Source organism: Neofelis nebulosa, chromosome 9 (assembly GCF_028018385.1).
Source record: "Neofelis nebulosa isolate mNeoNeb1 chromosome 9, mNeoNeb1.pri, whole genome shotgun sequence".
In the NCBI taxonomy this organism is placed as follows: domain Eukaryota; kingdom Metazoa; phylum Chordata; class Mammalia; order Carnivora; family Felidae; genus Neofelis; species Neofelis nebulosa.
This window is the reverse complement of record NC_080790.1, coordinates 101,147,294-101,175,095: the sequence shown is the minus strand read 5'-3', so window position 1 is coordinate 101,175,095 and position 27,802 is coordinate 101,147,294. Positions and strand designations below refer to the sequence as shown.

At 36.4% G+C, this 27,802-nt stretch overlaps 1 protein-coding gene and 1 long non-coding RNA gene across 2 annotated transcripts in view; one reads left to right on the top strand and one right to left on the bottom strand.

Moving 5' to 3' along the window:
* Positions 1–27,802, top strand: part of MACROD2 (mono-ADP ribosylhydrolase 2) — a 2,059,774-nt gene that overhangs the window by 1,043,784 nt on the left and 988,188 nt on the right. The window lies entirely within an intron of this gene.
* Positions 14,611–25,554, bottom strand: LOC131485396 (uncharacterized). The gene is made up of 3 exons (XR_009248812.1): positions 25,483–25,554; positions 17,335–17,463; positions 14,611–14,816 (listed from the first exon to the last, which is right to left on the bottom strand). It is a non-coding gene; the product is annotated as an uncharacterized LOC131485396 (long non-coding RNA).

The following is a 27,802-nucleotide window of genomic DNA, read 5'->3' as shown; positions in this document are numbered from 1 at the left end:
TTTTCTCACTTTGTCAGAGAGAGATTTAGGATTGACTATTACTTGACCTCTTTCCAAAAGAACTAAGTATACTCTTCAATGTACTGCAAAATGACTTTTGCTAATAGATATGCAATGTCAAAGAGTTACCATATGTCAAAAGAGAGGGAGAGATGCAAATGTAGATCACCTTAGAGCTATTCATTCAGCCAGAAAGTAACGTTACAAAATTATTAACACACATCTTGAGTTAAAAAGAAAGAAGGGAAGAAAGAAAAGAAGGGTGGGAGGAAGGAAGGGAGGGAGGGAAGGAGGGAGGGAGGGAGAGAGGAAGGAAGGAAGGAAGGAAGGAAGGAAGGAAGGAAGGAAGGAAGGAAGGAAGGAAGGAAGATCTCTACAGGAATAGAAAATAATGTGGTCTGCAAACACCAAATAACATTAGTATCAAGGGTGTTTGGGGTTATCAGTGGTTTGTTGGCCTTTTTTAAAAAACAAACAAACTATATATTCTATCTTATTTTTTATGTTTATTTATTTATTTTTGAGAGAGAGAAAAGAGAGAGAGAGAGAGAGAGAGAGAGAGAGAGAGAGAGAGAGAGAGAGAGAGAATTCCAAGCAGGCTCCACACTGTCAACCCAGAGCCCAATGCGGGGTTTGATCCCACAAATCGTGAGATCATGACCTGAGCCAAAATCAAGAGTCAAACACTTAACCAACTGAGCCACCCATGTGCTCTGAGTTATTTTTTCCTCTAAAAAACTTTGGTAATAAAAATAAAAACAATTGAAATGTTTAATATAAACAAGAAGCAGTCATTCAGCATATTCATGAAACTATCTTTGCCGATAACAGTAGAGATGGAGAATAAGACATTTTATAAACACAGGAGCTTACAGTCCTGTTGAGCAGAGAGAAATTCCAGTTTATGTTTTCATAACATTTAGCAAGATGTTGAGTCTCCTTGTAGTAGTATGAAACATATAGAAAGCCATTAATGATCATTGACTATGGAAGACAATTTCTTAGAATGTTGGTGCCTTTGATTTTTTTTTTTTTCCCTAAAGAAAACTTGAAAGGATTTGGCCTGGTAAAAGCTGCTTTAACTTGAATCTACACCTTTTGTTTTTGAAGTCTTAAGGACTTTTATTCATTTATATTAGATTCAGCTGGATAAAGATCAGTTTCAGTGTCTTTTTTTTTTTTTTCATTTTGGGTGATGGGCCCTCTAAGAATGAAATGATACTTTATTCACTGTAAGAATAGAAAAGTTTTAAAAATAAATTATGGCTCATTTAATAACCATTAATGTTCAGGTCTCAAAAACGAACATGAAAATATTTGTAAATGAAATAAAAATCTACTCTTTTGTTGACATACAGTCCTTGTCTTCCTCCTCCTTCTCCATCATCATCATCATCTCATCATAATCAATAGTGGCGATATCATTGTCACAATATATAGTATATATTAGATTCTAAAGTCAGCCCATAAGACAAAAGCCATGTTAAATACAAAATTAACCTTGAAAGTGTCTTAGGCAGCTCTGTATTAGAGACCTACATTTCTCAATAAGCTCAGCAGAGCCAGCTTTTCCCCCTCTCATGTAAGGAGGCTGTTTCTTCAGTTGAGGACTAGATAAAGTGATCAAGTTATATTCTTAGCCATATTGTATTAAACAAAACAAAACAAACACAAAACAGTGTCTTTAAATATTCTTAGACTATTCTCAGTCTATTATGAGATGCTCACAGTGTTAAAGGTGCATGGGAACTAAGTACAACTGAAACGATCCAGATCCCCTAGCCCATGCAAATTGAATGGCAGACTCCAGCTGACACTAATAGGCAAAAAGACAGTAACATGGCTGAATTACTTATTTCTCCTCCCCCACTCTTCCTCTGTGTTCCAAATAAATCACCACAGACCTTAGGAGCTTAAAGTAATTTAGCATTATATCTCACAGTTTTGTGGGTTGACTGGGCTCAGCAGGGAAGTTCTCACTTTGGGTCTCTCATGCAGTTGCTGTTAGATGGCTGCTGGGGCTGAAGTCATCTGAAGGCTGAAATGAACCAGATATACAAGATGGTATTTTCACTCATATGTCTGGGATGACTGGAACAAGTTTCTCCACACAGCCTCTTCACATGACCTGTTTGGGCTTCCTCACAAAATGGCAGTCTCAGGGTAATAGGACTTCTTACATGGCATCTAATTTTGCCTACAGTGAACATTTTAAAGGGCAGAACACAGAAACTGCCAAGCTAGTTTAGAGGGGTAGATGGAGCTATCATAGTGTCCCATCTACTGAACTCTACTGGTCAGAGCAATCACAGGGCCCACCTAGATTCAAGAAGATGCAGAAATAGGCTTCACTTCTTGATTGGGGTCACAGGGCAGAAGAATACATGGGCTGGGGAATGTTAATGCAGCCATCTTTGGAAAATACATTCTGCCATACCCTCCCTTCCTTGTCCCTCCTCCCTTTCCCCTGACTCTTTCCTTTCCTCTCTTCCCTCAGCATAGGGTTGAATCTGGGTAAGGTAAATGCATACGTGATTAAGCATAACTAAAACACTTTCTATTAAATTTAGAGCTTTACATGTGTTTTACTTACTAAATCTTTATTTACATAATACTAAAGTTCTAATGCCCAGAACTAAAATGGAATTATTTTTTTTTTAGTGGTTCTATGTATCATACAAGGAATTTAAGGTGATTTAGCAATTACAATTTCAAAATAATCAAGAATATGCTATTCAAATATTCCCTGATATTCTACTTCACTTCCAGGGTATAGAGCAGAACAGTTTGCACTCATTAAGAGGAGTGCTTACTATTCCCATCTTATTCTTTGTACACATGAAGAGAATTCTACAGGTATAGATGGTTTATCAGTTCGAATGGATTCACCTTGACACAGCTTACTGGAAAGACATTACTACTCATTGTCATTCAGGTGTGCTTCATTAAATGGTCTGTCATCTAGAACTTCAATAGCCAGAAACTTGCTGCTATCTTTTCATTCATTGAGACAAGATGATATAGAATCTACTAGAATAATTAAGCAATGTTTTATATAGTATTTACAGTTATTAGTTATATGTGTTATTAAGAAATTTTTGAATAATTAATTATACAGTAAAATGTTATATTAATTTTGATTAATTACATAATAATACATTAAATATTATTAAGAAATATATATATTTTTGTTACTCAACCCTATATCCTAATGAACTATGTCATTTTTATTTTCATTATACAGTTGAAGAAATGAGGCTCAGAAATTCATCCCAGATCATACAGTTAATTAATGGTCATGAGTTTCGGTCAATGTTCTAAAGTTCTATTATGTCATATTGACACACAAAATAAATATCCTCAGGATTAGCTAGAGTGCTTAAGAGGTCAGTATTTACTTTTTATGAAGTGGCAGAGGACGGTCTTTGCGTTGCTGTCTTTCTGTTTAGACAGTGATAACTTGATTATGGAAATTCTGCTGAAAGAGAAATCAGGGAAAGGTTTCAGAGACACATTATTTGGGGACGGTGTGAATTAACTCCAAGTCAGTGGGATTATTTGATGTCAGTGTTTATTTTCCAAGCATTTAGAATGCTCTTATAGCTTTTGCTGCAAAAGAATATGCTCTTCTTCCTTACTTAAAACATAAATAAAAAGATGTAACTCTGAAAGGCCATGATACTAGCCCAGAAATTGTAAAAATTTGTTATCCTCAGCAACTAAAAAGCAAGGCAGAAAAGTCGTTGTTTCATTTAACAAGTATTGTGGCCCTTCTGTATAATGACAATATCATTAATTTGGGAGTATATGTACATATACTGGAGTACATATGTGAAAAAGCACAATTTTGCCCCTGAGAAACTTAGTTTTAGTAACAAAAGACAGGTTTATGGTTAAAACAGAACAATGAAAGTCAGTTACCCATGTGAGGTAAGATGACATAGAATACGATTTGTAACAGAGGAGAGTTCACTTCTAGCTACCAGAGAATCCTGGCAGCTTGCATGGGGTTATGGTATTAGCATTGGAAGTTGGAAAAAATAGGAAATTGGATACCTGGAAAAAAAATTGGACATCATTATAGCAATAAGAAATGATAGATTGAACTAGGGCAACAGCCAGTGGGAAAGGGTCAAGAGGAAGTTTAAGTCAGAAATATGTAGAAGAAAATTCCATGGGACTTAACAAATGATTGGATATAGTGCTTAAGAGAGTAGGGGATGGTAAAGTTTTGGATTTGGGTCACCAGAAATTTGGTGGTTCTGTCATGCATATAGAGAAATGACAATGGCTGGAGAGTATATCACAGCAGAAAATATATGACCTACTCAGAAGCAGATAATTCAAGAAGGGTATATTTATAAAGGAATTGTTTCCAAATATTTGAGTATGGGGGCTTCAGAAGGTAGTATCTGGGCCTTAGCAGCTGATTTATACCAATACTAAACCTGAATGGACAAGGGACAAAAAACAAAACAAAACAAAAATACACCAATTACTTGAACCTAGAAGGAGAAAGTCCTATAGAGATAGTCACATTGCCGTAAATAACATCTAGTTAAAGAAAGCACACACACAGCCTAAGGCAACCTCCTAGGAAAGGAGCAAAGAGACTAACTACCTTGATCTCTCTCTCTTACTGCAATCTCTGATGCTGAAACCAGCTGGAGGCCCAAGGGCAAGGGATCCCTAATAATATTGTCTGTGCTTCAATATCCTGGGGCACAGAATAGGGTGGAGAAGGAAGAAGATAAGATCAGGGTGGGCAAACAAGGGCACCTGAATGGCTCACCTGGGGAAGCATCAGCCTCTTGGTTTCTGCTCTGATTGGTGGGATGGAGCCCCTTGTCATGCTTATGCTGACAGCACAGAGCCTGCTTGGGATTCTCTCTCTTCTTCTCCCTCTGCCCCTCCCTGGCTCTTGCTCGCTCTCTCTCTCTCTCTCTCAAAAGAAAAATAAATAAATAAACTTAAAAAAAAAAAAAAGATCAGGGTGTGCAAACAGAGGAATGGTGATGCTTTGCAGATTGTGTGAAGTGTGGAATTGAGCCTGGGTCTAGAAGAGCTGTTTTCCCAAAGGTGTATACACACACACACACACATAGGCACACACACACACATATACGCACACACACATATGCACACATACACTCAAACATACACAATTACAGGCGAAGCAAGATCTTGGAGATAGGGCTTATTTAGAGCAGATTTCTTAACTTTGTCACTGTTGATACTTTGGCCCAGATAATCATTTGTTTTGGACAGATGTCCTATGCATTGTAGGATGTTTATTTAGCAGCATCCCTGGCCTCTACACACCAGATACTGGTAGCACCTACTCCCCCAAGTTTTTGATAATGAAAAGTGTCTCCAGACATTCCCAAATGTCCCCTAGCAACAGGTGGGAGGAGGGCAGGGAGCAAAACCACCCTCAGTTGAGAACCATCAATTTAGAGGAATCAGCAGTTTGAGAGAGGAAATGGACACTTAGGGAAAGAAGTGTCTGAAAGCCTGACAGAGAATGATCAAAGTGGGTGTTGCCAACCGTGGAAATGCCATAGAAGATTCTGTATGGGGACTAGATTCTCTTGAGATGCAGAAAGGATCTAACAGGCTGAAATGGGCACATGGTAAATGGAGGCACCAGCATGGATCAAATTTGGCACCAGAGAGAAGGAGAGAGGGAAAATGGCACCTTGACCAGGTGGGTTGATAATTTGTTTGAGGATGAAGAGAATTGAACATACTGTTTGGCTGAGAGGAGGAAACCAGTGAAAGAGGGAGCGCAGAGATCATAGTGAAACCAACACTGAGCGCATGTGCTGGCCCTATTCTAAGGGCTTCAGTGTTCTGCGATGTTTGACTCTTACAACAGCTCCTGGAGATTGTCAGAGTGGGTGCTCTTATGATCGCCGGTAGCAATGATGGATTGAGGCACATGGAATTTACTTACATAGAATGTTTATTTACACAGAGTATTTACTTAGACAGTTAATACATGATAAAGTGGTGCTCGAACATGTGCTGAAAAGGGGAGAACATTCCAGTGGCATGTGTTAAACAGGGCTGTGTGTTAAACACATAGCAATAAGGAGGAAAAGAGAAATTAAGCAAAAGTATGTACATATTTGATGTGTAACAGGAGGGGGCTTACAGTTCCTAGTTTTGAATCGAATTGCTGCAAGAAGGTACTCTTTGAGGCCCTTTGCAGAGGCTAGAAACACAGGGGCCAGAACAGATTTAGAATAGACCCTATAGAGAATATTCCCAGAGAGATGGCTCCTGCTTTAAAATGTTCCACTTGTTCTTATTGTCTGCCCACAAATGCTTCTCTGATCATTTCAAAGAATTCATGGTTCCTGCACAGCTGTTTTTCTCACTGCTACATGTATTTATTTGTTTCCTATAACAAACTGCCACAACATTGATATCTTAAAACAACACATACTTACTCTCTTCCAGTTCTTGAAGTAAAAGTGAAATCAGTTTAACTGGGCTAAAGGCAAGGTATTGGCAGGGCTGATCTTTCTGGAGGCTGCGAGGTCTTGCCTTTTTCAGTCTGTAGTGATTGCCTATATTATTTGTCTTGTGGTCTCTTCGTCCAACTCCAAAGCACATCACTCCAATCTGCTTCCATCCTTGTCATCACATGGACTTTCCTCTGAGTTCCTCACACAAGGACCATGTGATTACAGTGGGCTCACCTGGATAATCTCATACAGTCAAGGTCCTTAGGTCCTTAGTTTGATCACATCTGCAGGGTCCCTTTTGCCATGCAAGCTAACATTCACAGGTTCTAGATATTTGGATGTGAATGTATTTGGGGGCTATTTTCAGCCCACCACAACTGGTTTCTTGATTTTAATTTGAATAGATGGAAAGGTGGTTTAGCCTAGAGGTTAAGGGCATGGTCTTTATTGCTTAGGTTCAAATCCTAGGACTACCACTTCCAGGTCTGTGACCTTGAGTTTGTTATTTAACATCTCTGTGCTTCTACTTCCTCATGTGAGCAATGGGAATAGTAGCATTATTATACATTGTTTGGGGATTAAGGAAAGCAGTCCATGTATAGTGTGCAAAATATAATGCTGACCCTAACTGAGTATTCAAAAAGTATAACCAATTATTCTCAATTATTTTATGGAAACACATTTTCCTTAAAGTGTTTAATTACTTGAGTACTGTCCATTTGATTAGTTATTTGATTAAGCTGTTTCTCTAAAAGCAGAGGCTACATGCTCAATCTGACTGATATTATAAGGAAATGAAACAATAGGGTTTGTATCAATGTAGTTCCCCTGGGTAAATATAGATAATTGCCTTTAAATGACCCTGAGGTCAGAATTGGCATTATTTACAGTCTAGGAAAAAGCCTGCTACATCTTTCTTTTAAGAAGAAAATTATAATAATAATAGCCTTCCCTACCCAGGGTAAAACAAACAACAAAGCTAGCTTTGGGCAAGTCTTCACCAGACATAGCACATCAGGTCAAGTTCTTTTTAACACACCAAATGAAAAAAAAAAAAAAAATCACTGTAGCACCCAACTTGTTTTTTTTCATTTTATGCTATTTTCCTTTGGCCTCTGATACTTTATGGCCTTTTCAGGTCTGTTAGTAGGTAATATGTAAGAAAAAGAGTTCTGACATTTAAAAGAGAGAGAGAGACTGCAACACACACACACACACACACACACACACACACACACACACAATTAGTGTCTGTAGTGTCTTGGATAAACTAAAAACCAAACTGGGCAAGTTACATATCCTCTACACCTCAGTTTCCTCAGCTGGACACCGGTGATTATGTAACCAATATTATAGGATGCTGTGAGAAGCAGAAGAGGTAATGAATGTAAAGGTGCCTGCCTGTTCGTAGCACACTATAAGTGACAATGTATAAGAAGAATGATGATCTTGGTGGTAGTGGGGATGACAGTGGGAATAAAAAGGAGGGAAAGTGACAAACCTTGAAATAGCACAACTCATAAGCATAATCTGGGGAGGAAAAAAAAAAAAAGAAAACACAAGCAAATCATTAGTTTCATGATTTAGAGTATGGCTAAAGGCTAATTACAAATTCTGTTAAATTTATCTTCAAATAGCACCAATATAATGATATTATAGGAAGAAAACATCATTTGACAGTGCATTATATTATGTGAAACAAACTTTGAAAGCTCATTCTTGCCTATATTCATGATTAAGTCTCAGGTTTTCCCCTAATGCATGCTTGGAGGTAGACTGACACGGAGCCAGGATTAAGTGTTGTGATTAAGTCAATCAAAGCAGGCGAGCTATAACTAGAACCCAGTGGACTTCATTTTTCCCTTGGGCTGCCATCATTTTAAAGAAGAACCTAAGATCAATTGTTAAAAGAGAGAGAGTTCACATGCAGCATATTTGATTTTGAGAGTTTTTTTTCATTTCTCACAGAAATAAAAATAAAAACATGTATAATATATATCCACGCAGTACTAAATTCTACATTAGAACACTAGTACTTTGAAATTTCTGTTGAAGTGGCCTCATGTGTCCCTATCACAGAAGTAAACCACCCATCTTCTCTTTTTTCCTTAAGGTGGAGAATTCAACTAGATATTTACAGTGTTATCAGAAACCATTAAGGAGTCATGAACCATTACTTCTACAGGCAATGGCCAGTGTAATTAAATCTTTTATCCTTCCTAGCTTCCCTGATGTGCCATTATCAGTCACTGGGCTCCCTACATATTTGTTGGCCATCAGCTACCATCTAGCTGTGTGACCTTGAAAAGGTCCTTTAAAGTCTCCAGATTTTAGATTGTTCTCCACAAAAGGAGGAAGGAGGATATGAATAATCGCTAGGGTCCATTTCACCTCCAGAACCCAATGCCATGGCTTTGCAATGCTTTACAACCTGATAAACGTGAAAATACATGAGAAAGAAGAAAAAGATTTCAGCTCTGCCAACTCTTTCTCTCTTTCATTGCCTAAAAACTGCCTAAGCTGCCAGTGGTTTGCAAAGGATGGCATCACTATTTATATTTTAATGAACACAGGACTATAGGACAATTTGTAAAAACATTTATTTCTAACTGTTCTTAAGAGATTGATCTGGAATAGAATGTGCATGTGGGCAAATATTGGATTCCAGTGAACTATATACTTCCATTGTATTTTGAAATATAAGTTCGCATAAAAGGACCAACAAAAAAAGTCATTACAGTTTTACTATTCGTCGGCAGCAAGAGGAAAAGAAATATTCTCTGAAAATGAACAAGAATGCCCTGCTAACGGATTTTTGAGAAGAGCATAGTTTAAATTACTTATTCAAAGAAGTGTAACTCCTAATACTTTGAGTTTCATGGAAAAAGAAATGGTTTTTTGATGAGTTATATGAATTCTGTTTCGACATAAATGTCAATGTTTGATTAGAAGGTTTTTTTTTGTTGTTATTTTTTGTTTTTTGTTTTCTTTTTCACAAATGCCAGTCTGGGAGGTCATCTAGTTTGAGGAGTCATTTGCTTAATGAAGAAACTTAAGTTGTCATTTTTATCCTTTGCTCTCACAGGGGAAACCTTCAAAAAGAAGCTAGTCATTCTGATAAAACAGAAAAATATGAACCTTAAAACTAGACAAAACATATTTCAGTTTGCCACTAAATTAACTGAGTAGTGCTGGTATGTTCTCAGAGCTTCACGTCCCCATCTGTAAAGTGGGGATGATGATACCTGCTTTTCAGGACTATTGAGCGCATGAGGTAACACATACATTGTGTGTGTTGGTGCTTGCCATGTGACAATAATAATAGTAGCTAACATTTATTGAGTGCTTACAGATGCCAGATACCTCTCTAAACACTCTCTATATTGCTCAACCCTTTAGATGAGTGAAACACTAATCTCATTATATAATGAAGAAACAGAGGTGAAGAACTTGTATAATTGGCCAAGATCAAATAATTACTAAGTATTAGGGCCAGATTTCAAGACCCCATGGTCTTTTTCTCTAATGACCATATTTGTGACACTACACTAACCTGTACCTGGGAAGATCGTTAGGGACTGGTCACCATTTTTATTGACGGGGATAATGTCCATAAAGCATTGAGTTTAGAGCCTAGCTGGGAATCCAGGTGTCTTTCTGGTTCTCTCTTTCACTCACCCAGAATGATCAAGCCATCAACAGGTCATGTCTATTTTACCTCCTGCTATCTCTCCTTCTGTATAATTTACTTTATCTCCACTGTCTTCATCCTAATCTGAGCCACCATTCTCACCTTCTTCTAGGCTAGGGCATTGGCCTCCTCCCAGCAAGGCTCCTCTGCCCCATGGGCCCCCTCCCATCTCCTCCAGAGTATAGTAAGAAGGATTCTTTAAAAACAGAAGTACGTATGTGTATGTGACTCCCACGTAACTTTAACACTCGGGGCAGTTTCCCATTTCTCATGGCTCTTAGGAAAAAGACAAGAATCCCCACCATGGTCTATAAAGTCCTCCACTGAAGTGAGCCAGGTAAACTAAAGTCTCCAGCCTGATCAGTAGGGCCCTTCCTTCACTTCGTGCTCCAGACCCTTGGAAACATTAATCCTCTTCCTCTTCTCCTCTCCTTCTGCCTAGATAATTTTTGCTTTTTTTTCATCTCAACTCAAACTTCATTCCTTTTAGTGAAGCCTTAATATAATACCAGTTGTGTGTGTGTGTGTGTGTGTGTGTGTGTGTGTGTGTGTGTCTGTGTGTGTGTGTGTGTGTGTGTGTTTTGAACAAATAAAGCTCCTCAAATAATGGTAGGTAGTGGTGATATTGATAGTCTGAATGGTGTTCTGTTGATAGTAATGAAACCCTCTTGGGAGAGATGTGACTTTTGATATGCAGAATTCATGTAGGTCATTGGAATGGACCAGTATTTCTGACTTGTGGAAACCAGCCTGGTTGCTAAGGCACAGCCCACATGCCTGACTTCCATTCAAGAGGATTCTCTCCTGCTGTTATTATTAAGGACAGATACTGGGCAGAAGTTAGCTGCTGCTTAAAAAGGCTGGAAACTCAAATACTTACCTGAATACAATAGCCATCTCCACTGATTAGGCTTTGTGATTACTTTGTTTCCTTCCCCTTAAAGAACACCGTTACAATTTACCTCCTTTGGGTGTTAAAGCTGCCTTGGAGTTTAATTTTAATCCAATTTCATGTGTATATTGTAACGCCAGAGTTTGGACTGTAGGAGGGTACATTGGGTCTGTTAGGATGGGCCTCAGGATAGACTTGGGCACAGAACTAGCAGTAGAATGATTAGTAATAAAAGGGAACAGTTTTTTGTTTTGTAGGGTTTTTGGTTAATTTTTGTTTTGCCTTTTTGTTAACTGACACTGAGGTATCACTTCCCTTTGCCTGGTAGGCAAAACCAAGAACACCCCAAGTAATAAAAATGTGCTTAGTTACCTCTGTGGCTTGGAAACTCCCACTTCACTTTTTCTTTCAACTGCTAATTGCTAAGTAGTAATTAACTGCTAGTTTAATGAGAAAAAGGACATCTATACTGAAGAATCTGTTAGATGGGCAGGGATTAGGAAGGTGTTCAGGTAAAATATCATAAATAATAAATAATTAGTAAAGTTCTGATGTATCGTAAGGAAACTAAAAGCTATAAGGCAAGGGGAAGGCAATTTTGGAGCAGGGAAAAATAGTTTTGATTTGACAATAATGACTCGAGAAAATGAGAAAGACGTCCTGAATTAATAGATTTGTGGGCACTGTGTTGGGGACAGGTCTTGGGAGGCGTTCAGTCAGAGAGGAGTAAATATAGTGAAGGAGCAAGATCACTTTCTGTGTTTGTACATCACTTACCATGCTCCATACCTCCCTCCAAGCTTTTTGGTTTAATGATCGGATTGTGCCTATACCAAAGGCCAGATAAGAGTAAAAAAGAAATGGTCGTTCAATATTCTGCTATCCTTTCATTGTCTCAGAATAAGCCACCTTTAAAATGCAACAACAGTGTGACACTACCAATCATCTGGCATTAAATAACACATGGCACTTCACTCAATTGCATTTTGAGCTCTTAGGTAATTCAGTAACATTTTCACCTCAGGATGCCAAAGCAAACACTCGTTCTGAACTTTGCCTCTTGAACTACGCTTTCCCCTGTAATATTCTTTTGAATTTCCTATAGATATCTTTACCCCGGCATGTGAAGTAAGGAAATTCACTCAAACTAATAACTGTCTCTGATTTTTAGTGGAGTAATCAGTTGTCTCCTCTATTTGCCTTTCTTGGACTTGAGCAGAGAGGTGTGTGTAGGAATCTCTGTATCCACTTGATGAGCATTTTAAGTCCCAACAGCAGAGGACTGATTATCGAGGCCACTCATAAAAGGCCTACCTTCCAAAGGAAACTTGTCAAGGCTCAGATGTTGTCAAGATGGTTGCACAAGTGCTTCCAGTTAATGGAATAGCTTTTTGGCGACTTAATGAGGGATAGTTTGAAATCTTTACTGTATTCACCTTTACGTTTTTTTTGTTTTTGTTTTTTTTTTTTTTTAAAGGCTGATTAATGATTATGGTTCTCCCTAATCTAAGAAATGCCAACTGTTAAAAACCTCATACTAAGGTATTTGGGAGTGGTCATACCTTATGGCCTTTGATTTTAGTTTGAAGATTGAAAATAACCTTTGTGCTGTATTTTGATAAGGAAGTTGTCCTCAGTGGAGACAGACCTCACAGTTGGCATAGAAACAGCTGCTGGGCTATTCCTAGGCCATTGAATACAGGGCACCTGGCCCAGTCTGAATTGTTCTCTCCTGCTTCCTTGTTTAAATAAAGGTCAAGAAAAAAGTTCCCTTTCTTGGTTTAGACTTCAGCAAGAAATAAGGGAGTGACCACAATGTTATCTTAAAATGAGCATTTCCTTTTCCTTTAGGCATGTCTTTATGGCCCTAATTAAAGTTAATGAATGTCCCCAGTGTATGACAAGTGTTGAATGCAGTATAGCTCACCTGAGGTTCCCTGTGGTTGCACACTTTTGCAAAAATGCCCTTCGGTTCCCACAGATCCATTGTTAGGCAATCCCTTAATTATAGACTTTATCTTTCCAAAGCATTCAAATCATATGTTAGCCAAATAACTTAGATGCCTTTCTAAGTGCTAGAGCTCTTAAGTTGGCAGAAGAGGCTAAAGTTTAGGTAAATAAAAGGACGTGTTTCACAAATGATTCTTCACCTTGGGTGTTTATGGAAAGGCTCTGAGAAACCTTTGAAAACAGCAAACACCTTAAAAAAAATCTCATTCCAAACAGAAACATAAATCAGCTAAAAGTAGAGCTGCTCTGAGGCAGGGGATGGGTTGGAAGGAAGAGGGAGAAGTCGGGGGAGCATCCAGGCTCACCCTGGCCAAGCTGCCTCTGCTAGATGTTTTAGGCTCACTTCTCTCCTCATCAACGCCTCAGGATCTTAGGATACCACAGAACCAAATCCCTGTTCAAAGACACAAATTTGTATGACTTGCAAATATGTAAAATATGGTTTGGCACTGAGTTCTTCTTAGGATCCTATGATCCTTTTTAGATGGTATGGTTATATTAAAGGGTGAACTGAGTCTGCAACACATTTATCCAGAACTCCTGCATAAAAACAAGAGGTAGTATCCTTAACTTCCAGCAGTTAAATATTCCATTCTTCATTTTCCAAAGAATTGTGGAATTGCCTATGGCCTGTTTAAAAGCCATAAGAAAAGCATTAATTTTTCTTTTATTGTCCCACCACATTTTTAATCCTTAGAAGTGGCAGTATTTCCAGTTGTTAAAGGAAGTACTTTTAATGTTTATTTATTTTTGAGACAGAGGGAGACAGAGCATGAGTTGGGGAGGGGCAGAGTCTAGAGAGGGAGACACAGAATCTGAAACAGGCTCCAGGCTCTGAGCTGTCAGCACAGAGCCCGATGCAGGGGCTTGAACCCACAAACTGTGAGATCATGACCTGAGCCAAAGTCGGATGCTTAACTGACTGAGCCACCCAGGAGCCCCTAAAGGATGTACTTTTGAGTCTCAAATCTAACACCTAATTTATGGCAATTGTTTAACCTCCTAAGGCCTTGACTTTCTCATTTTTACAATGGGATGATAATAAAACCTGTTTATAAGGCTGCTCTGAGGACCAGAGGTGAAGAACTTAACCTAGTCCTTAGCAACTAGTGACCATTCAAATTTGTTACCCAGTATTAGTATTGCTGATGTTACTGTCATTATTATTAAACAACTTGTTCACATACGTCCTGGCACTAGACTTGGCTCTGAATTCTTTCAGACTGTTCTGAAACATCAAATGGATCTTCAATGTGCAATTTTTAAAATCACTATTCCAGAGGTTTTGAAGAATAAGTTAACAAGATCTGAAGGCATTTCAAAATATAGGTTGATCAGAGAAAGCTTGAATGTTTTCAAGCCTCTGAAATGGCTATTTCCAAAGGAGATGATGCTGTGGAATGTGTTGTATGTGTTGTTGGATTCAGTTTACTCTGTAAACACATTTAGAAGTTTTTTCATGATTTTTCTGGTTTCACTAGGCAAATATGTGTTGAATATATATTATATGCAGATATGTGCTTGAGTTTCCATGAGATCACAAGTTATATAAATATTCAAAATGTTTTTAATAGGATGCATTCATGGTCAGATATATGGTAACATCTCATGAGCAGAAGTTTCTGAAGCAATCATTGCTGGTCTGAATTCAGGAAATAGGAATTCTTCAGAGTGAAGCTCTGCAGCCAGGAGAGGTGGAAAGTTAACTCCTCCACTTGTTTTCGGGAAGTGGGTCCTGTGACTTCCGTGCCTGGAAGTGGAAAGATCTGGGTTAATGTGGAGAGTCTCAATGAGTATTTTCCAAAAGTTAGACTTTACAAATATCAAGCATACTCGGCCCCCTCAGTTTATGGTAATGAGGGCAAGGCAGCCAAAGTCTTGCCCAAAATGGGGTTTAAATTCTCTTGATGAACTTAATTCTCTTACTGATTGTGTTTGTGAAACCCCCAAAAAGGAAGGGTTTCTTCAGAAGCTCTTGGAGGAATCTGTCTTCAAGTGACATTGATGCTTCATGTAATGCTTGTGTTTGAAGATATCATCTATTTCACTGCAGACTAAAAACTACAGATTTGGTATATCTGTGTGGTCCGTCAGTATCTACACCTGGGATTTCACTGCGCATTTTCTCGGGAGCTCACTTTTAAAGGCCACAAATCCAACATTAATGCTGGCTTGAAAACTAACTAACAAAGCTCATTTTCAAACATAGCCTCCTTTAGTAGGGAGCTGATGAAATACAGGAGATCATATGTGAGTTTTATTTTTTAAATTTCATTTAAAACATCTGTGTCAAGGATTCTTCAGGACATTTAAAAGTAATCTTTAATATTTAAATTATTGCAAATAATTCTGTGGTTTTCGCATGGGAATATGTATTTGTAGAAAATAATAAAGTCTAGAAGGAACAGATAAGATTGTATTTATTAAAATAAAAGCAATGCTTATACAGGTGAATTCATCAGTAAGCATTCTGTGACTACTTAGTATTTGCAAAGTAGTGTATATATGTGTATAAGTGTGTGTGTGTGTGTGTGTGTGTGTGTGTGTGTGTGTTAATTACATAACTTAAAAAATAGTCATCTTATAGTAACATATAGAATTTAGTCTTTTTGTAAAAATCCCAGTTATTTTATATATTGCTCTTCTGGATGAAGGATTGGTATATAAAAATGGCATATAATGGAATAATCAGTGGACCGACCTGATAATGTTTTAAGAATAGAGAAATACCCTGGGTGAAGGAAACTCATTTCAATGTTGACTTGGATCTGATTAATAACGTTAAAAGGAATGATATTCTCTGGAGATCTTAATGATCTGTAGTTCTGGCTATAACCCAAAATCAGTGATTTAAAATGATTCTCTGGTTGGGTCAGTTTTGATACATAGCTGATGGGTTAGGTGAGACAGAAAGTTAAACTGATCGTTTCCCTGGGACCCATCAGTTGGTCTGGGATTTCACTTGAAACCATAAATCCCCAGCTTCAGAAACGGGCCATTTTCCCTGTATCAGTGAAAGAGTTTTGGAAACATGATCAGTCTGAGCGTTAATAGGTGGGAGCTAGATAACAGATTTTTTTAAATGTGAATTTAGAACTTTGAGAAGGATGCAGCTTGAATAGTGCTACAGAAGGAGGGACACACTTTGAGTTAAGAAGCTGAGAATGGTTATTTTGGAAGTGGCAGATTTGCCAGCCTGCTTTATTCAGATACCTTTGGAGACAAAGGGTCAACTCTACCTGGACCTGGGACCTTTGCTTAAAAAAACCCTGAAAAGGCCCTTGTTTCAGCAAGGACCAAAAGAAGTGAAAACAGTGTTCCTTAACCTTAATATGTAGAGTTAACTTCAATAGTCCAGAACTCTAATTAGCAGCCTTCAGATGGACCCAGAGGGGAGCAGCTCAATGAAAGGTATTGACAGTACTTATATGCTTTGCTCTGGGATCCCCTAAATCATGGGGGTGGGGGGATAAGTGAGCATAGAAACATATCTGTCTTTGAGATTGCTCAAGATTCTTGATGGGGCACTCAAAAGAATGTTCTAACTGTTCATAGAAGTACAAGCTGAGTAAATGAACATGTTTTAAAAAGTAGCCAAGTCTTTAGAGCCAGGAAGAGAGAGATCAAGACAAGGGAGAATTCTGTATCTTTCTGTGAGACTAGCCTTTTCCCCATATTTATTTAGTTTCACTATGAAATTCTGCAGGTCATAGTAAAGTGTCTCCTTGTCTTGTACACAGCTGACTGGGCCTGTTGCTGCTTTTGATCACCTCCCAAACAAGGGAAATGATTTCAGATGCCTTCTGCTTTCCCCAATCTATCTCAAACCTTGAACGGTATCAGTACAAATAAGTAAAAAAGTTTTATTCACCCCTCCCCTCAGATGTCTGCTCACTGGCTGTACATGGACGGGAGTCTCTTACCCTGGGCATCACTGATGCCATCACTGATACTACATATACCATCACTGATGCCATTCATCATTTAAAAAAACAAACAAACAAACAAACAAACAAACAAACTGCCTACACATCAAAAACAAATAGCCAGTTCTTGGGTAGACTCTAACTAAATGTTACTGTAAGGAAAATTCTCAACCTCCACAATGAATATATTTAAGCCTGAATTTTTGTCAAACATCCTTTAAAGATAGACCTTAGGAATTAAGCTTGTGTACTTTTCAAAGGAGCAACGTGGTGCTTAAAAAGATGTAATGTTCCTAATGCCTCTCAGCTGAAAAGACAGGACTAGGATTAGGACCAAGTTACCTTATTTTCAGTCTTCAGTTTAATTTATTAATCTATTACTTGTTCATTGCCCACTTCAGAAAGAGATTATTCAGACCGAAAATCAAGTTCTTTTTGAAAATAGAGCTGACTTTTGCAGGGTAGACAGACCTGTAAAGGATAAAGGCAAGGTAAGGTGAAATATTTTTGTTGGCAGTGGAATGGAGTCTGGACTTGTTTGGGCATGGACTGGATTGGGACTCAGTTATTCTATTTGCACTATTTTAATGAATGCTTCAAATCTACAAATACATAGTGAATAAAAGAAATTGGGACTATTTGGATCAAAATGGTTACTGTGACCATTCACTCATTCATCCATTCATATATAAGACATTTACTGAGTTCCTACTAAGCTATTAAGTGTTTTAATTGATACAGAATGTACTCCTATGCACAAAGCATTCATGATCTCTGCCATTCTAGGTCAGGGCAGAGGGAGATACAGACAAGTTAACACATGCATATATCACATAATCACAGATTATGGTAAGAACTGTGTTAATATGGCTGTCAATGCTTCTTTTTGTTTGGTTTCTTCTTGTTGTTTTATATCTAGAACTTATTTGAGGCCACCCGGTAGAGAAAATAATGTATTTCTCTTTCTGGATAAGTGGCTTTAGGATCACTTTTCTGAAGTGAAATCTTTTATTAAAACATGGATTTCCCATCTGCACTATTCTTCATAGCAAGCTTGCAGCATTGTTTCAGAACTGGTCTAATGATCTTGCTCACAAAGTAAATAAAACACAGTGGTGTCTCTATTTCTAGAATCTAAGTGTTGTAATGTATCTGTCTAGAAGCTGGTTAAAATGCATATTGTCCTGACATTTCAATTAGAAGTCTGCTGACTTCATTGTCTAGCACAAAAAATCATTATTATTATTTTATTTTTATTATTTGCAGATGGGTCAGGTTACCATCAAAACCTTATTATTATTATTATTGATAAAACACTAATGCAGTAGGTTGACATAGAGATTGACAAGTTGATTGTTACAGTATATTAATCTAACGTAATATTATACATTTTCCCTGACTCCGTGTAGCCTTTAAGATGTAGGAGAATTTGAGCAAATCTTGTCCCACTATTCTCAGAGATTAGATGTTATAGAAAAGACTAAAAGGATAAAATGATTTGATAACCATTTCAAAAGAAGGCTATAATAAATACCCTTAATGCAACATATGCCATAAACCAGAGAATTGTAAGTTTTTAGGCATGCATCTAGTTTATAATTCTAAAAGCCAAATTTATATACTTAAATATGTACAAGTAATGGTTCACTTGCATGCCTGAAAGCTACAAGAAATTTTTTTAAAATGTTAAAAACTTGGAAATTGTGAAGTTTCTTCAATTTTTTTTTTTTTGGAAAATCAGATTAAAAAAGGACCCTTCTGCCTCTGATGTTTTAGAAATATTACTGCTTGAAAGCAAGAATCTGAAATAAAAGCAAATGACAATAGCTTTCTAGGCTCTAATCCTGTGTTCCCACTAAAAATATCTTTTGGGTGGGCATGACATTAACCATCCTATCTTATAAATACAGTAGAATATTTAATGATTTTCCATTGTATTCTGGAAAATAGACTTTGTGTTCTCTTTCTCTTTCTTTCTCTCAACCCTCCCCCTGTCCCCACACCCCCACCGGCTCTTTCTGGTACTTTGCCAGAGCTGTCTGCTTCTTTCTTGGAGTCCAGTAATTGAAGGTAATTTTTTTGGAGATGGTTTCAATTATCTAAAGCCAGTGGAATGTTTAACTGCCCCTTGCTATTGGTGAACTTGTTTACATTGGGATTTCAGATGAATTTAGATTACATGCAACCAGATGTTATCTGCTATGGTAGCTTAAAAAAAATGTATGAGAGAGGGAACTTTACTACCATATTTAGGTCAATGACCCACCAGTTTTATAGAAGTATGCCCCTTTGGGTAAACTTTTGGGGTAAACTTTTAATCACAACCAGTGAATATTCAACTATGAGAGCATATGGCTTGTGTGCAATAAATAAGCTTTAATTTTCCATGTGTCCTTATAGTTTGTGATAGTGATCAGAAAATCCTGTCTCACAAAAACATTTTGCCACCTATCTAGTTGGAGATAGTAAAATTATAAATTAAAATTAATTCATGTTCGCATTGTGCCTAACCTTCACAGATTTGCTGTCATGCTACCCAGATAATACAAAATAAATGTTGTGATATTTAACAAGAAAAAAAAAATATGAAGCAATATAAGTCACCTGTAAAACAACTAAATGTTCTAGTCTGCAGACAATTGAAGACTTATTTCCTTAACTGACAGCTTAAATGAAGGCTTAGTAAGATATATTATTTGTATAGGTTGAACTTTAAAATCTAAAAGAAAAGCTGAATACACAAATTTTAACTTTGAAAACAGATAAATTAGGATGGAATTAATCTTTATGAAAGAATTATTTGCTTTATCAAGGGATCCAGAATTCACTTAAGAAGTTTTTTTTTTTTTAAGTTGGCTTTCAACATGATTAAAATATGATTTAGCCTTCAAAGTTTAATTGCATATAAATTTTCAAAAAATAATACATCCTTGTTGAATCTTCAAGTAGGCATCAGGTATGATTATCTTCACTATTGATAGTGGGAAGCCATCCAAGAAATGTTTTAGGAATTAAATAGGAGAATATATATATACTCATACACATATAAATGCATACACAAATACATATATGCACATGTATGTACACATGCATATAATATGTATATCGGCATATATGCATGTAATTTTTTTCTTAGGGTTTAGCATACTAACTAAACATAGTTGGCACTCAATTGAATGAATAAAAAACCAAATTAAATGTTTTACAATCTTTGCAAGTAGAAGAAGGGATACCAGACAGGAGTTTTCACCTTTGAGGGTTGTAACCACTGTCAAAATCATGCTCAGGGAAGAAAGAGTAGGTTAGGGGAGAAAAAAAAACCAAAAAAAACAAAAAACAAAAATCAAAAAACGTTCTTCACTTCTCTTCCCACTACCTATTCTACTACAGTCTCTCATTGCATTTACCTAACTGGAAGCCAGATGGTAAGGGTGCCAGTTGAAACAGTAGATAGGGGTCAACTTCCTACTTCTTTCTAGTCAAAAAGCAGGGCAGAGAAGTATGGAAATGGATATGGAGGAGCAGAGAAGAAAAAGCCCATTGGTATCTCCCATGATCCTACCTAGGGTGGTTCTCATAATCTGAACTTGGTGGAAAAATGCCATTGACAATTATTTTACCACTGTAGAATTATAACCTTTCTAGGCAATGAATCTAAATAGTAATCCAAACACTATTTCTTTTTGATTCAGACTTGTTTTTTTTTTTAAATGAGAATTCTGATTATGAACCAAATACTTAATAAATATTAAGACTTCATATCAATATTTATTTTCTTTTCAATGTATACTGTATATGGACCCTTAATTGTCAACTGTACACACAAAACACATTTGACAAATCAGTGTTAAATTGTAGAATAATTTGAGAGATAAAATATGAAATACTAGCTATCATTTTTATTTGGATTTTACCCATCTTATAGATTCATGTTTACAAATAAAACTTAAGAGATTAATTATTTGCTAAGTTATAAGAGGTACTAAAGTATTTTAAAAGACAATTTAATGGAAAAGAAGTTAGACAAAAGGTAGATTAATTGAAAAAAAGAGAGTGTCACGTCTAAAATAGTCATGTCATGCTCATTAAATTTCAAAGGGTTAAATTCATATGGATGTAAGGCTTTGAAAACTCATAGAGAGTATATTCTCTGGAATTAAGCTACATATTAATAACAAAATGTGTTTAATTAAAAAATACCTAAATAGTTAGAAATTAAAAACGACCTAAATAATTATGGAATTAAAATATCATAACGGACATTAGAAAATATTTTGAAATGAATGACAATTAAAATGCTCATATCAAACCTTGTGAGATGCAGCTAACCAAGTGCTGAGGGGGAAATTTATACACCCTGAAAGGCATGTGTGAGAAAGTAGGGAAAGCTGAAAGTCCTTGATCTAAGTATTTAGCTCAAGAAGCAAAAGTACAAGAAAGGTAATAAAGATAATAAAAGAAATTGATGCAATAAAAAACAAAGACATTATAGAGAGCTTTGAAACAAGGACTAGTTCTTTAAAAGATTAATAAGATTGCTAAACTCTAATGTAATTGATGCAGAAAGTGAGTGAGCAAGAAAGCACACTCTACCAATATCAGCATTCATGACCAATCTTACAAAAATTTTTTAACAAAAAAAAAGATATATGGATAACTTTATGCTAATATGTTTGAACATATTTTAACTTCACAAATTCCTTTGACTTAAAGTATATAAATACTCATAATTTTTTAAAAGAAATTTAAACTATTATTTAAAGCCTTCCCACAAAGAAAACACGTAGGTATCTTTATTGTACTAGATATCTTTACTTATACACTGTGTGGGATGTAAATTAATATAGCCATCATAGAAACAGTATAGAATTCCTAAAAAAAAACTAATGATAGTACTGATATATGATCCAGCAATTCAGCTTCTGAGTATATATCCAGAGGAAGTGAAATCAGTATTTCATAGAAATATTTGCACCCCCATGTTCATTGTAGCATTCTTACAATAGCCAAGATGTGGAGACAACCCAAGTTTCCATCAGTGGATGAATGGTAAAGAAATTGTACACCTCTATCTATCTATCTATCTATCTATCTATCTATCTATCTATCTATCTATAATGGAATCTTATTCAGCCATAAAAAGTAGAAAATCTTGCCATTTGCGACAACATGGTTTAACCTGGAGAAAACTATATTAAATGAAATAAATCAGAGGGAAAGAAATACTGTTTGACCTCATATGTGAAATCTAAACAAGTCAAACTTATAGAAGCAGAAAGAATAGTAGTTGCCAGGGAATGGGGTTGGAGAAATTGGGGAAATATTAGTGAAAGGGTCCAAACTTATAAGTTCTGGGGATATGATACAAGTGTAGTGATTATAGTTAACACTGCTATAATGGACACTTGAAGTTTGCTAAGAGTGAATTTTAAGTGCTCTCAGCACACACACAAATGGCAACTATGTGAGGTGATATATAATGTTAATTAATTTGATTGTGGTAATCATTTCACAGCATATAGGTATATAAAATAATCACATAGTACACCTTAAATACATATAGTTATCATTTGTCAAAGAATAAAATAAAACTAAAACACTAGCCCAAAAATCAGGCCAACAAAAAATATAAAGAAAAATCAACTTTTTAGGAATAGGTAGATTCCTAGGAATCCAACAAAATATATACAAGACCTCTACATAGAAATTTCAAAACATTTCTTAGAGAAATAAATTAAGTCATAAATCAATGGAGAGATGTGCCATGTTCATTGATTAAAAGACCAAAAATAAGACATTGATTCTATTATAGCTGAGCTTTAGATTAAGTGTAATAAATAAAAATTTTCAGCAACTAACTTTGTGTATGTGTGTGTAATATAGCAGGTTGGTTTTAAGATCTATCTATAGCTATAGCTGTCTATGTCTATAGCTATCTATATCTATATCATCTATATCTATATGTATATCATCTACCTATATATAATTAAATATAGGGGCCTAGAGTTGCAAAGACAGTCTTAAAAGGAACAAATTTGTTGGACTTATACTTCCAAATATTAAGATCTATTATAAATTATTGGGACTAGGTATAAAGCTTCTGGAATTTTGGTGATGCTTTATAATTTGTTCTAGGAGGGTGATACAGGATATTGTAGAAGTTCACTTAGTCACAAAACTTAAGATTTGTCTACTTTGTTGTATGTGTGTTATATTTCAATATTTCCAAAGCCAATATGGCAAACAAAATATTAAAATTTAACATTGATTGAAAATATAGATTATTCTCTATGCTTTTCTACATGCTTATAATACTTTAATAATTTCAAAATAGATAATTCATAAAAATATTTTTGTTTTAGGCTGTATTTTGATTACAAATTTGTATATGGCAAAATGATCCCAAACTTTGTGTCCACTGTATGAAACCACAATATTCCCTTCATCAGACCCTAGCAAAAATCATTGCAGAATGAGAATATGTGAAAAGTCTGGTAAATGCTGTACATTACAAAATCCTCTACACCTATCATCTGGGGAATAATGGTGGGGTTCTGGACAGACAGGATTAGATTGATAGCCAGGAAAAATCCACAACAACAATAGAAAATGGGTGTTTGGGAAAAAGAAGGACCCAGAACACTCTGAGTACTACAGCTGTCAGTGAGTAAATGTTCATTTGATAAACTACCAGATCACCTCTAAAAGTGCTTTTGACCAAGGGCAGTTCACTCAACACTCAATTACTCAGGGACTCTGTATCTGGGCCTTCAATTTTTCTCCATTTTAAGAGCCACTGTCTGAGGGATAAGAGAAGAAAGTAGCTCAATACTCTGCTCTTTCATATTTGTTGTCTTCTGTTGGCCTGAGAGGACTTTTATCCAGGTTTCCTCTGAAATGTTTAGGGACAAATGGTCAAATCTAGAGTTCAATGCAACATGTTTAATCATGTTTTAACATTTATTTAAAATATACTATATTATTGTTATCAATTTCTCATTGGCTTGTAGTAAAATGCAACATGCTTTGTCTATTTTCAGTTTGACTAAATTAATTTGAAAAGAGAAGTTTAAAAATCTAAAATTTGGGTTTTCTAGTGGGACTTATTTTTTGAAGGTGATGATCATATCTAGGAAATGTTACCTTACAGGTTGCTTTTCATATTATTATGATCAATGATCATTATCAACCAATATTTACTCATTTTCTTGTGCATATACAGCCTAATAGACACAATATGGAGGAAAAAAAAAAAAAAAATATATATATATATATATATATATATATATATATATATATATATATATCTAGGTTTAATGTGGTGCAAACTCCAATGCCTACAGGGAACAGTGACATAACCTAAAAGAGCAAAGTGGTAATGGTGTAAGAAAAACAACAAAGGGTATGCCATTATAAATGGAGCCTGATCATTTGCCTTATTGCCCTGAAGACATTAGGGAGTGGTATTAAACTGGAATTTTTTGAACAGTACAGGCTCTACTCAGTTTCAGCTGATTGTAGCCCTGCAGGAATTTCGACATACTGCTGCTTTATTTTTCAAAAGAAACTTGAAATATCTCTCTCCTAAACGAAACAACAACAACAACAAACAAAAAACAAAAAAACAAAACACAACAAAACCCATGAAATCTTCCAATTTAAAAAAAAAACAATCTAGTTATAAACTAACACACACTCTATTGCTATCACCATGGGGCAAATAAAAATGCTTTCTGAGGGCTATTTATGGTATGGACCTGTGAACCTCAGCCTTCCAACATACTCAGGGGAAATAGGACACACAATTTATATAAAAAGATATGGAATAATACTAAATACTACACGCATTTATTTATTTATTTATTTATTTATTTTTTCTCTCATACAATAGTATTTACTAAGAGCCTTCTAGGCCCAATGCCCTGTGTGAGTTACTAGGGTTGCTAAGATGAACAAAAATGTTTTCTGTTGTAAAGCAGCCCCCGCTCTGGGAGAAGAAAACAAGTCATTAGTTATTAAGCAAATCTAATATAGTAAGAACAATTGGTACTGTAGAATTTCAGAAGATAGAGGCTTTGCAGATGTTCTTCTTGAGGACACAGGAAATAATTGGGAAGTAATGAGCCCCCCCCCCCAGCTTTTTTGTAATTTATAAATACTATGTCTCATCTATCTGGGATACACTTTAACCTAGTAACAAGAAGCAAAAACAAGTCATAAAACAACCTCACAGTCAACTTCTAAAGGAAGTACTGTCATGGAAGTGTGAGAATGACAAGGGATCTCTTATTAATTAACAGTTTCCACATCCTTTTTAAGCATATCTTTACTTACACTTAACTAAGCAGAGTTAGTTCTTCTACATGGGTTATGCTATCAGCTAGTTAGCTATCTTTTTTATCTACACACACACACACACACACACACACACACACACACACATTTATCCACATAGTATTTTATTTCTTTTGCCACTGAAGACAATCTTACTTTAGCTTCAAATTAAGTAACAGCGACAGCCACTTGTTTTCCCCTTGGAACTATGGTGCAGCCAGAGAGAAGGCACATAAGTGAATAAATTGTCATCAATTCTAGAGCCCTTTGGTTGTGATAAATGGAACCTGTTTTCTTTGGGAATTCTGAGTGGATTATTATTCAAACTACTTACTATTAAATGTGTTTTATTCACCAACAGAGGCAGTAAAGGTCCCAATACTCCATTTTTCTGAATAACCTTATCAGCATTCACTCTGGTATATACAACTTTGTAGACTTGGGAAGAGTGCTTGATCCCTACATATCTTCAGAACTTCCCTTTAGGCAGTCTCCCCCAAAGTTATAATATTGTGAAGAGTATGGAGTTAAGGATCACTCTTTGAACATGGATGGATGGAAGAACAATGTATTCATTTGTGATAAAAATCTAGATATGAATGATGTAATGAAGTATCGGTTTAACTAATGAGATGGGAAGCTCCAAAGACCTCCTGGCTGTTTTGCTAAATAAAATAGCAACCTTCAAGCATAAAAACAATTGTTGGAAAAGCGTCTGTCAAAAGCAAACCCTTCAGTATCTTATGGCAGATGTTTTACTGACAGAAAAGAAGAGACAGGAATTTCCTATAACCGTGGTTGGCTTTAAGGAATACAAAATTTAGCATGTCTTTCATCATTGTAATAATATGGTAATGATTAAATTCACCTGCAGAAGCCCAAGGCGTCTGTTTGTTTCCTGGGAACTTCCAAGTGTCTTGTGTACAGACTTGTTCAAGTGGGAGTTTGTGAGTGTAAGAACAGTAAACTCCACCTTATCTCACACGGCAAAGGAATGGTATGTTCTACTTAATTGAATATTCTTGTTGGAGCACTCTCACACATACCACACATTTTAATTTTCAAAGAGTAAACTTTAGTTAGCATTAAAGTGGCACTCACATGGCTTATAGCTTGCTTTGATGCAATAGTGGAACTTTGTCTCCTTTATCCCCTACCCTGTAGTTCCTCTATCTTTAGGTACTTTCCCAGCTTTGGCTAGAATTTACTCATAGACTTTTGTAGCTCTTGTATTATGGAACCATCCCAGCCCCCAGAGATGCCCAGAATTTGTGCTCTGCTTCAGTCAAGCCACACTATCAACCACACTTTCATTCCTTAAGGGCTGTTCTGGTAACTGGCTAATTCTTTATTGGACCAATTTGAGGTACAGTGTTTTGTTTGATAATTGTATAATATGTTGACCTTCCCTGAATAATATTTGATTTAAAGGGCTTCATTTTGCCTCTTGTGACTTGATTAGAAAAATCAAATAACTTGGAATCATGCAATTACTACAACCTTTTATGATACAGAGAGCTTACGTATCATCGCTAGCATAAATTCTTCACTTCCATAAACACAGAGGTTGTATTCATTCAGTGCCTATGGTTATTCTGGGCATAGTACTAGGTGCTTTATAAAAAAAAATATTTTCTTCTCTTTTTAAAGACACACAAATAAACAAAAACAAAACAAAACAAACTGTGAGATTGGTTCGATGGAAGTTTTGGAAATTATCATCTCCTGCCTTCTGTTCTCTCTGTACAGTGTCTGTGTTATGATTGCAGCATGTTGCTCTTGGGCCGGCTGGCTACTCTTTAGAAAGGCTGAGTACTTTGCTTCTACCAACGACAATGTTCAATTATTATTTTTTTAAATTTTTTTTCAACGTTTTTTATTTATTTTTGGGACAGAGAGAGACAGAGCATGAACAGGGGAGGGGCAGAGAGAGAGGGAGACACAGAATCGGAAACAGGCTCCAGGCTCCGAGCCATCAGCCCAGAGCCTGACGCGGGGCTCGAACTCACAGACCGCGAGATCGTGACCTGGCTGAAGTCGGACGCTTAACCGACTGCGCCACCCAGGCGCCCCGACAATGTTCAATTATTAAGAGTCAGTTTTCCCTCAAACCTGTTTATGCCAATTGATGTAACATTATGTGGACAAGAAGACAGTTGTTTCTATAAAAAAAAATCTAAGATACTGCAAAATTTTGATAAAAGCCAGTTGCTTTAAAACATGTTGTCAAAATGGGGTGCCTGGGTGGCTCAGTTGGTTAAGTGTCCTAATCTTGATTTTGGCTCAGGTCTTGATCTTAAGGTTTGTGGGATGGAGCCCTGAGTCTGGTTCCATGCTATTGGGGTGGAGTCAGCTTGGGATTCTCTCTTTCCCTCTCTCTGCCCCTCCTCCACTCATTCTCTCTCTCTCTCTCTCTCTCTCTCTCTCTCTCTCTCTCTCTGTCAAGATAAATAAATAAACTGAAAAAAAGTGCTGC